Consider the following 10,503-nt stretch of genomic DNA (forward strand, 5'->3'; position numbering starts at 1 on the left):
ATGGGGATTTCCTGGTCTTGTTTACCCGCTTCGTAGCGTCTCGCTCTGTGCATTGGTGAGGCTTCCTGGCTTGTGGCCTGCCCATTGACAGGCCCTTGCCTCCAGTGGACTCACCCTATAAAATCGGGATTAATAACCCAACAGCTCCCTTGCTTGTCCAAATTAATACTCAGGGGTCAGTTTGAAAGTGTTTTTCTGATTATTTTGAGTAGTTTGGGGGTATTTTACATATATACAACGTCTGATGATGAAGAAACCCAGACCATGATAGAGAATTTAAAATACTTTATTAAGGCTTCTGTACAACAGGCTGTTTCAGTATCCAAGTTATATGTTTCAAAGAATTTGGAAACATCTATTTCTAAAATGTTTTATGGCCCCAATGAAATTCCTTCTAAAAAAGAAAAGAAACATATTGCACCTCAGAGTGTTCTTTCAAAAGGTGTTTCTATGGAGATTGGTCCTCGTACCCAAGAGGTTGCTTTTTCATTGCTCCCTTTCTCCTCCCTTAACATTACCAGCTTACAAGACACTGCTAATGATGACAATGGTGTCTTCAATGCTGACAGAGCTGATTTTGACTTTTCTGATAATGGGTCTCCGGAGAAAAGGCGTAAAATGTTTCCTTCTGAGGGTACGTCTCACCCAGTGTCCAATGATCTTGTACACCATTTAGGGGAACATATGTTTGTTCCTGTTTTAATCCATCACCCAAATTCCAGAGCGGTTCCCTTTTGACCTCATGTCAGATTTTGTTTCTTTTTATTTAAGGCACTCATTGGATAAGTCCTCCACAAATAAATTAAAATCAGAATTTCCGCGTCCGTCCATTCCCAATAAAATGGCTGATACCCCTATCATTGACACCAATATGTAATTATTTTTTACTAAATTTGGAAAAGACCCTAAGAAAGGAGTCAATAGAGTGGATCTAATTGCCAGGGCAGGATTTTGGATCTAGTGGGTCCATTGATCAGGATTCTGGATTTAGCTAAGGAGGCTAAGATAGAGGGGGAGCAGGGAGACCCTGATACCCTTTCTAATTGGGCCCAGCATGCCATATGTATGTTGGGCAATGCAAATGCTAACATTTCACAGGAGAGACTTAAGAGCCTTTACTGAAGATAGACCCACAACTGAAAGCCTGCCAACTAAAGAAGTGGGGCCTCAGGATAATGGGCTTTTGTTCGGAGTTTCTTCAAAAAAGAAAAATCGGCTAATATGTTTCCACTTTTGCTACTGTAAACATATCCCAGTTTCATATGAAGAAGATCTTCTCGTCTCTGTGTTTTGGCAGGGCCAGCAAAGGTAGGAGTCACTTTGCCAGCAGCTATAGCGCCAGGGGTCGATCCCTCCACAGGTGCTACTATAATCAAGGCTCCCAGTAAGAATATTATCAGGAGTACAAACCCTATTTCTACCCCCACCATTCCTGTGGATTCCGGAACAGGGGATACAGAGCCAAAGGAGATCAGTTCTCAGGTAAAAACTTCCAATTTTGGTCTTCCTCCCATAGGAGGCAGGTTGGTGCATTGTCTAGATGTGTGGTTGTCCCTGACCTCAGATCTTTGACTCATTCAGATTATTCAGGATTATTGCATAGATCTTTATCGGATTCCAAAGCAGTGTCGCCTACCCCATTCCTTACTTTCTCACTGGGTCACTTTCTACTTGTTCAAGAGGCAGTGCGAGCCCTTCTCTCAAACTAGGCTGTAGCAGAGATTACTTTAGATCCATCGGGTTACCTCACTACCCTTTTCCTTGGTCTCAAGAAGAACAAGAAGTATCATGCAGTTATCAATCTAAAGGTGTTCAACAATTTTGCAGAATACCATCATTTCAAGATGGAGACCATCCTTCATCTCAGAGATCTACTTCTTCAAGACGATTGGTTGGTATATCTGGATCTCCAAGACGCTTACTTGATGGTTCCTGTTCATCCTTCTTACAGGAAGCTTCTTCAATTTCAATGGGGCTAGTCCTTTGTCTATTTCAAGACTCTACCTTTCGGACTACACTTTTACAAAGATTCTTCAAACCTGTAATAGCAAAGGGTTAGTTTACTCAGATCTGGTAACTTTAGACTCAGGGAAGAGCTCTAATGGTGGCTGAGCCACTTAGATGCTGGGATCTACTACCCCATATCTTGTCTTAGAGTCAGATGCAAGTTGGATGGGATGGGGAGCAAGATGTGGTCAACTCTTGACTAGAGATACATGGTCTCTTCAGGAGTCATCACTGCACATAAACTGTTTAGGGATGCTTGCAGGTTCCTTTGCCATCCAGTTCTTTATAAAAGACAGAGCAAAATTCACGGTTAACCACCGTTACAACGCAACTTTTACAATGGACTACTTTTACAACGCAACTTTTACAACGCAGGAACCATTACAACGAACTACCATTACAACGCATTTTTTTTACAACGCAATACCTTTACAACGCAATACCTTTACAACGTAAGTATTGGTAAGTATATTATTATAGTAAAAATGTTATAGGTTTGGGTTTTTGGGTAAAGGGGTATTTTTAGGGTTCAGGGCTAGGTTTGGGTTTTTGGGTAAAGGGGTATTTTTAGGGTTCAGGGCTAGGTTTGGGTTTTTGGGTAAAGGGGTATTTTTAGGATTCAGGGCTAGGTATGGGTTTTTGGGTAAAGGGGTATTTTTAGGGTTCAGGGCTAGGTTTGGGTTTTTGGGTAAAGGGGTATTTTTAGGGTTCAGGGCTAGGTTTGGGTTTTTGGGTAAAGGGGTATTTTTAGGGTTCAGGGCTAGGTATGGGTTTTTGGGTAAAGGGGTATTTTTAGGGTTCAGGGCTAGGTTTGGGTTTTTGGGTAAAGGGGTATTTTTAGGGTTCAGGGCTAGGTTTGGGTTTTTGGGTAAAGGGGTATTTTTAGGGTTCAGGGCTAGGTTTGGGTTTTTGGGTAAAGGGGTATTTTTAGGGTTCAGGGCTAGGTTTGGGTTTTTGGGTAAAGGGGTATTTTTAGGGTTCAGGGCCAGGTTTGGGGTTTTGGGTAAAGGGGTATTTTTAGGGTTCAGGGCTAGGTTTGGTTTTTTGGGTAAAGGGGTATTTTTAGGGTTCAGGGGTAGGTTTGGGTTTTGGGGTACAGGGGTACAGGGTAAAAATAAATTAAAAATAATATTAAATTAAAATAAATTATATTAATTTTAATTAATTACATTAAAAAAAATATTATATACTTATCAATACTTACGTTGTATAGGTATTGCGTTGTAAAGGTATTGCATTGTAAAAAAATGCGTTGTAATGGTAGTTCGTTGTAATGGTTCCTGCGTTGTAAAAATTGCGTGGTAAAGGTAGGCGCTGTTAAAGTATGCGTGGTAACGTCATACATCCAAAATTCACAGTCCTTTTGCATATGGGATGATCTGTCGGCAGTCAGGTACATAAACCATCTTGGAGGCACAAGTTCCAAACCTCTTTCTTGCCAAGAGCCTTTGGGAATTTGCCTCCAAAGGACCAATCATCTTTCTTTGATCTTCAGCACCATGTCAATAGACCTCCTTGCTTCCCGTGTCAATTCTCAACTCCCTTCCTTCTTCAGTTGGAGACCAGATCCACCAGCTCTTGTTACAGATGCATTCCTTTAGTCTTTGCATCATTCCTCATTCCTCTTTGCGTCATTTCCTCCATTGCTTTTCATTGCCTGAGTCCTTGTTCCAATCCGCAGACAACAGCCATCCCTTGCACTGATCACCACTAATTGGTAGTCTCAACCTTGGAATTCAACATCATTGGAACTATCGGCGGACCTTGAGGTGTTGATTCCTCAATTTCCCAATTTACTTCTCAACCCTCAGGATCTTCATCACAATCTCATTCTAGAGGGCTCCCTATCCCTTATAGTATGGAGGATTTCAGGGCTTCCTGGAGAACCCCAGAAATTTCAGAGGAGGCTTTCAAGTTCATCCAACAATCCTGGGCTCTGGGCACAGCTAAAGTATAGAAGTCATCTTGGTTCATCTGATGTTGCTCGTGTTTGGACAATTATTCAGATCCCCTTTCAGATCCCCTTTCAGCAAATGTAGCCTTGCTTGCTAATTTCCTAGCCTCTTTGGCTTCAATATGGAAAGCCTATTGCACCATTAACACACATACATCACCAATCTCTGCAGAACATGTCAGGGTGTAAATGTAAATGTAAATGTATTTGAGCTTGTAAAGCGCACTGCTACCCGTCCGTAGGTTTCCTGGCGCTGTATAACTCTGGGGAACCCGTCCTGGCTTTCCCTGTGGGATGGTCCCTGCTGGGAGTCCCCAAGGTGGAGCCAGGCATCCCCGGAATTGATGGGGCCGTTGTGGAGATTAGGCAAGCTAATGCCCAGAGTTGCCGAGTGGAACCCCTGATTAGAGTAGGCACCGAAGCGAGAATGATCAAGTCCGCTGACCCAAGTCCACGACCCTGCCGCGTCGGGAATTGAACCCTGGTCCCGGGCCGACTTCTGCTCCCGGGTCTGCCGCCTCTAACCAGTGAGCCACACCACTACAAACCTGTTTCTGCTCCTACTTTGTCCCATTGGGTTAGATGGATCATGTACTTGGCTGGCATTTCCACTGTTTTCTTTGACTTCCATTTAACCTCTAGGGCTTTCTGGGCAGGGGCAAGTTTACAGGTGTCTGCAGATTGGTCAAACGTTAAAACATTTAGAACTTTTATTGTAAACCAATTGCTCATCCGTCTGACTCTGTTATATCATTGCTTTAAACAAACATAATATGAGCCTCTGGTTTTGTAATAACATTGAGATTTTCCTAGCCTTGGTGTCTGTAAGACTAGATTTTATTAAAGACACGGAGGAGCCTGTTTAATGAACTGTCTGTGGTCTCTTGTATCTGCAGTCCCAGTGCCTTCAACAAGTTTGGCTGCATCCAATTAACTCGACAAGAGCATCTCTTCCTCTGGATTCCTCCTTGCAGATCTCCCTATCTACTTCTGCATTTCCAGACATTTTTAAGGATTTGGTGACTGTGATATTAATTTTATGTTCAATTATAATTTTGATTTCTGAATCTCATCTTGATTGACTCTTGCAAGAAAAGAGGGATTGTTGCTCTCAGTCAAGATAGTTATTGTTATACTCGACGTATTATTGGCTAAACTATTATGATGTCATGCAGTAGTTCTTTCCCAGGGTTTTCTGGGTAATTACGTTTTTTCTTTTGGCTGCTGTGTTTATTAAAGCAAAAAAAGAAAGCATTGAACTTACCTATGAGTCTTTAATAAAATCTAGCCTTTCATACACCAAGGCTAGGAAAATCTCAATTTTAATATATGGCCATACTCAGCTATAATCTAAAGGCAAAGGTGACTTTGTTGTAGGTTGAGGTCCTTAGTGGAGCTTGTATGCAATGATCTTTTATTATTAATCAGCACTAGACATGTGAAATTTCCTTGACCACTAAACTCTCACAGAAAAGTACAACAAGGATACTAGGACCAAATAACCTCAGGCATGAGAGGATGAGTGAAGGTGGATAGAAGACCTATCAGTGATCACCCACTGGTTTGTCACCTGCTAAAGGTAGTACGTTTAGCTAAACCACCTGTACCCAAGTATAATGTCATGTGGGATATTGATTTGGTATTATGTTTCTTTATTTCATGGCCAAACAATGCTGATTTATCTCTCAAAAGAGTATCTGCAAAACTGACTATGCTTTTTTGTTTGGTGTCTATCAAATGTCTTTCTGATTTTAGATGTATCCTCTTTCCATTAACCTTCTTTAGGAGTTTATTGTCAAGTTAATAGACATACCAAAACTAATGTATTGTCAGTTCAATATCCTCTTTTCCCCTCCACACTTAAATTATGTGTTGATTGCTTAAAAACATATGTTTCACGAACGGCGGATCTCACAGTTCCTCCTCTTCACAACTCCATATTTACTTTCAGAAACCCTACAAACCTGTTTCTGCTCCTACTTTGTCCCATTGGGTTAGATGGATCATGTACTTGGCTGGCATTTCCACTGTTTTCTTTGACTTCCATTTAACCTCTAGGGCTTTCTGGGCAGGGGCAAGTTTACAGGTGTCTGCAGATTGGTCAAACGTTAAAACATTTAGAACTTTTATTGTAAACCAATTGCTCATCCGTCTGACTCTGTTATATCATTGCTTTAAACAAACATAATATGAGCCTCTGGTTTTGTAATAAAATTGAGATTTTCCTAGCCTTGGTGTCTGTAAGACTAGATTTTATTAAAGACACGGAGGAGCCTGTTTAATGAACTGTCTGTGGTCTCTTGTATCTGCAGTCCCAGTGCCTTCAACAAGTTTGGCTGCATCCAATTAACTCGACAAGAGCATCTCTTCCTCTGGATTCCTCCTTGCAGATTTCCCTATCTACTTCTGCATTTCCAGACATTTTTAAGGATTTGGTGACTGTGATATTAACTTTATGTTCAATTATAATTTTGATTTCTGAATCTCATCTTGATTGACTCTTGCAAGAAAAGAGGGATTGTTGCTCTCAGTCAAGATAGTTATTGTTATACTCGACGTATTATTGGCTAAACTATTATGATGTAATGCAGTAGTTCTTTCCCAGGGTTTTCTGGGTAATTAAGTTTTTTCTTTTGGCTGCTGTGTTTATTAAAGCAAAAAAAGAAAGCATTGAACTTACCTATGAGTCTTTAATAAAATCTAGCCTTTCATACACCAAGGCTAGGAAAATCTCAATTTTAATATATGGACATACTCTGCTATAATCTAAAGGCAAAGGTGACTTTGTTGTAGGTTGAGGTCCTTAGTGGAGCTTGTATGCAATGATCTTTTATTATTAATCAGCACTAGACATGCGAAATTTCCTTGACCACTAAACTCTCACAGAAAAGTACAACAAGGATACTAGGACCAAATAACCTCAGGCATTGCTCAATAACAGGTACAGCAACTGTATGTGAAAAGAGAAGGTGGCCACTTATGTTCTGTAGACTATGCTAAAAAACAGACCCAGATATACCTCTCATTCTACCGTCACTATTCTTTCGCTTGACTTTGATCAGTAACCCTCTCAGGTTTCTTTTTATTACGCATCTCTTACTCTTGGGATATGATTCATCAACACCTTTTTTTTTCTTTATTTTACTTTTTTGTTAATCAGTAAGGTTTCCCTGCCATTGAGTGGAATAATTTACAAGAGATGCAGCAGTCAGTGAGTATTATAATCTCTAGGGACGTTTGAATTTCTTTATTAACTGTATGATTACTTAAAATCTTCAAAGTATAAAACACATTAGAAACCCCCCTCCTCCCATCCACCCTCCACGTAGAGCTTCCACTCAATTCAATAAAAATGCCCCATGACTGCATATGCTCTATTTGCTACTTTTGTCTTTTAAGACTACCAATTTAAAAATTAATAAAAATGTGAGATCAACTCCTTTATAATGATCGTTCGTGCCAGTTTTTGCTTAGTCCTGTCAGGTTCATAAGTTGTCTTTAATAGAAGTTATTGTTGTGCTTCCTACTAGACCCCACTCAGGCTCTATGGTTTGACTGTCCATGTGAGAGGGCTCTTGGATTGAAGAGCGACCGTCAAAGCTAGGGCGCCGGCTGCGTTAATTGCGAATTAATTGGGACCCTGGGATCTGCTGCCTGTTGCAGGAAGTTAAGTGCGATTCTGATTTGATGAATAAACTTGCCTGTTCTTGCAAGTAAGCAGATAATAGTTTCTGAGAAGCCCCAATCCGAAGCGTCCCTGCATGTTCTAAAGCCCTTCTCCCGTAGGACGGGGCACAGGAATCGATGGCGATCACTGGCCAGCATGGAGCAGCAGCATAGCAGATGTAACCAGGATTCCCTGTGGTAATTATATAGCCTGTAATAACAAAAAGGAGTCAAGAGGGAAAACAATGGTACATACGGGGGATAGCCCTCCACTCAAGTAAATTCAATCACAAAAAATCCTGTACCGTGGACCATGGCTAGCATGCGTCTGAAAAGCATAAGTACAAAAAATCTGGATATTATTACTATTTAATTCCAGACCCACCTCATTTCCATTTATGGTGAGATATTATCTTATGACTGCCAGTCCTCTACAAACCACTGTTTGGTACTTAAAAACAAGGAGGATCCAAGTTAAATTCAACTCGACAAGTCCACTGATGTCTGCCTAAGTACGACAGTACATCCACCCACACTCAAACAAATAAGAAAAAATGTGTGGTGGAAAGGTGCCATCCTTTCCACCACACATTTTTTATTTGTTTGAGTGTGGGTGGATGTACTGTCGTACTCAGGCAGACATCAGTGGACTTGTCGAGTTGAATTTAACTTGGATCCTCCTTGTTTTTAAGTACCAAACAGTGGTTTGTAGAGGACTGGCAGTCATAAGATAATATCTCACCATAAATGGAAATGGGGTGGGTCTGGAATTAAATAGTAATAATATCCAGATTTTTGTGTACTTATGCTTTTCAGACGCATGCTAGCCATGGTCCACGGTACAGGGATTTTTTGTGATTGAATGTAATTATATAGCCGTCAGGAGACTGCATTGTCTTTTCACGCCCATGTTGAATTGAACTACGAGATCTTGAGGGCAATGAGGCGCAGAAACAGGATTTTTCCGTCTAGCTTGGGCTGAGTGGGTCTCACATGTAAGGTTGAACTTTCCCAGGGATATGCAAATTGTCAAGTGCCAGTGTGAAAGAATTATTCTGGCGTGAGGAATGACCTAGTGCAAACGAGATAGTCTGGACTTGGCGCTTCACAGCATTAGCCCAGGCGGTGTATGGAATTTCATGTAAGGGCATGCTTGCTGTCTCTATTTTCAGTAAGAGTGTTGCTTGGTACAACTTAGAGTGTCATGGGGATCCCGCTGCCCTGAAAATCATTTTCAGGAAGTGTTTGAGTGCAGTTTGGGGGCTTTAAGCACACTGATATAATATTTTATTAGGGCCCCCTGTAGTGTCAAGTCCTGTCTATTTAGCCCTATTTCCAACCTTAACCTCGTGTTCTGGGCACCTGTAGCACGGTCTTGTAAGCTTTTACCTGGGCTGCAGTGATGGATTTTTCGAGTGCACCTGGGAAGGCTAAGTGGCCGTAAGTAATTGCTGGAATTAATTTTGCTCTGAGAACTGTCAACATGGGCTCTGCGAATGGACTTGCTAGGCAATGGCTCAACCGTCGAAGTGAGAGAATTATTCTATTGATTTTGTGAGTTAGCTCCTTTATGTGTTTAGCAGCTGTTGCCCTCTCTGTTAACCATACCCCCAAGTAGTTGTAGGATGTGGCTGTCCTGATTCTGTGGTCACCCAGCCACCAGGATGCTTGCTTTTCTTGAGGATATTTGCCAAAGATTATTATCTTTGTCTTATTCTCATTAATATGCAGGCTATTTTCCTTATTGTACACTGCTAGACTCTTTAGAGCTCTTTGGAGCCCCACTCTGGTATGATCCTTGATCACTGTGTTGTCCACATACTGAAGGATGGTGAGGGTCATCTTGCCCAATCTCGGATGTACGAGGCTGGTGCTTTTCAGAGCTTGCCCCAGGTCTGCCCTGTCTAGGTTGAATAGTAGTGGGGCCAAAACACTGACCTGCTTTAGCCCCGTGTTAGTTTCGACTCTCGATGTTGCAGTTGTTGGACTTAGTTTGACCTGGAGCGATGTCCCCTCATAGAGGGCTTTTATTGCTATTAAAAGAGTTGCTGGGATCCCCCAGGATTCGAGTTTTGCCCATAGTCTTCCTCAATTGACTCTAAAGAAGGCCGTGGTATAGTCTATAAAGCAGCAAAACAGGGGCAGGTTGTTATTCGTTACCGCTTGCTTAGAGAGGCAAGACAGTGCCAAGATGTTATTCATGGTGGAGCTTTTTGCCTTAAAGACAGTTTGATAAGGCGGGAGGATACCGTTCTTGTTCACCCAGTCCTCTAGGTCCATTAGTAGTAGACGGGCATAGATCTTAGCTTTAATGTCGAGCAGAGCTATTAGCCTATAGTTTGCGGGGTTCGTCTCATCTCCTTTCTTGTGTATTGGGAACAGGATTGAACCTTTCCAGGATTGTGGTAGTTTTGCTGTGGTGTATGAGTGATTGTAACGCAGAGTGAAAATTATTGCAAAAAAGGCTAGAGCACACTTGAAAACTTGGGCTGGGATGCCATTTGGGCCTAGGACCCCATCAGTTCTTATTACCCTGATGTACCTGGCAGTCTCCGCCTCTGTGTAACCATCAAACTGACCGGCCGGTTTCTTCCTGCGCGCTCTTGGGTTGAAGTTTGATATCTTCGGCTGCCGCCTGAGACCACTCTGAAATGGGAGAGCCCACCTTGTATGATTCTCTCATGTACAGACCTTTCGAGTACTGTTCCCACACGTTGCCAGCAACTTTATTCTCTTAGGGCGGACTTTGGGAGCTCAGGCTGATGATGTATCTCTATAACTTGATGTTATCTTTTTTTGAGTAGGGAGAACACTTTAAGCCAGTTCTTTTCTGTGTGCTGTCTTTTGTAACTCCCACAATTTCTTCTTAAATGTAG

General features: G+C 41.8%; 1 pseudogene; it reads left to right on the forward strand.

Annotated features, from left to right (window-relative positions):
- The first annotated feature begins 871 nt into the window (after positions 1–871).
- Positions 872–2,112, forward strand: LOC144798167 (uncharacterized; annotated as a pseudogene).
- The last annotated feature ends 8,391 nt before the right edge of the window (positions 2,113–10,503 follow it).

Source organism: Lissotriton helveticus, chromosome 12 (genome assembly GCF_964261635.1).
Source record: "Lissotriton helveticus chromosome 12, aLisHel1.1, whole genome shotgun sequence".
Taxonomy (NCBI): domain Eukaryota; kingdom Metazoa; phylum Chordata; class Amphibia; order Caudata; family Salamandridae; genus Lissotriton; species Lissotriton helveticus.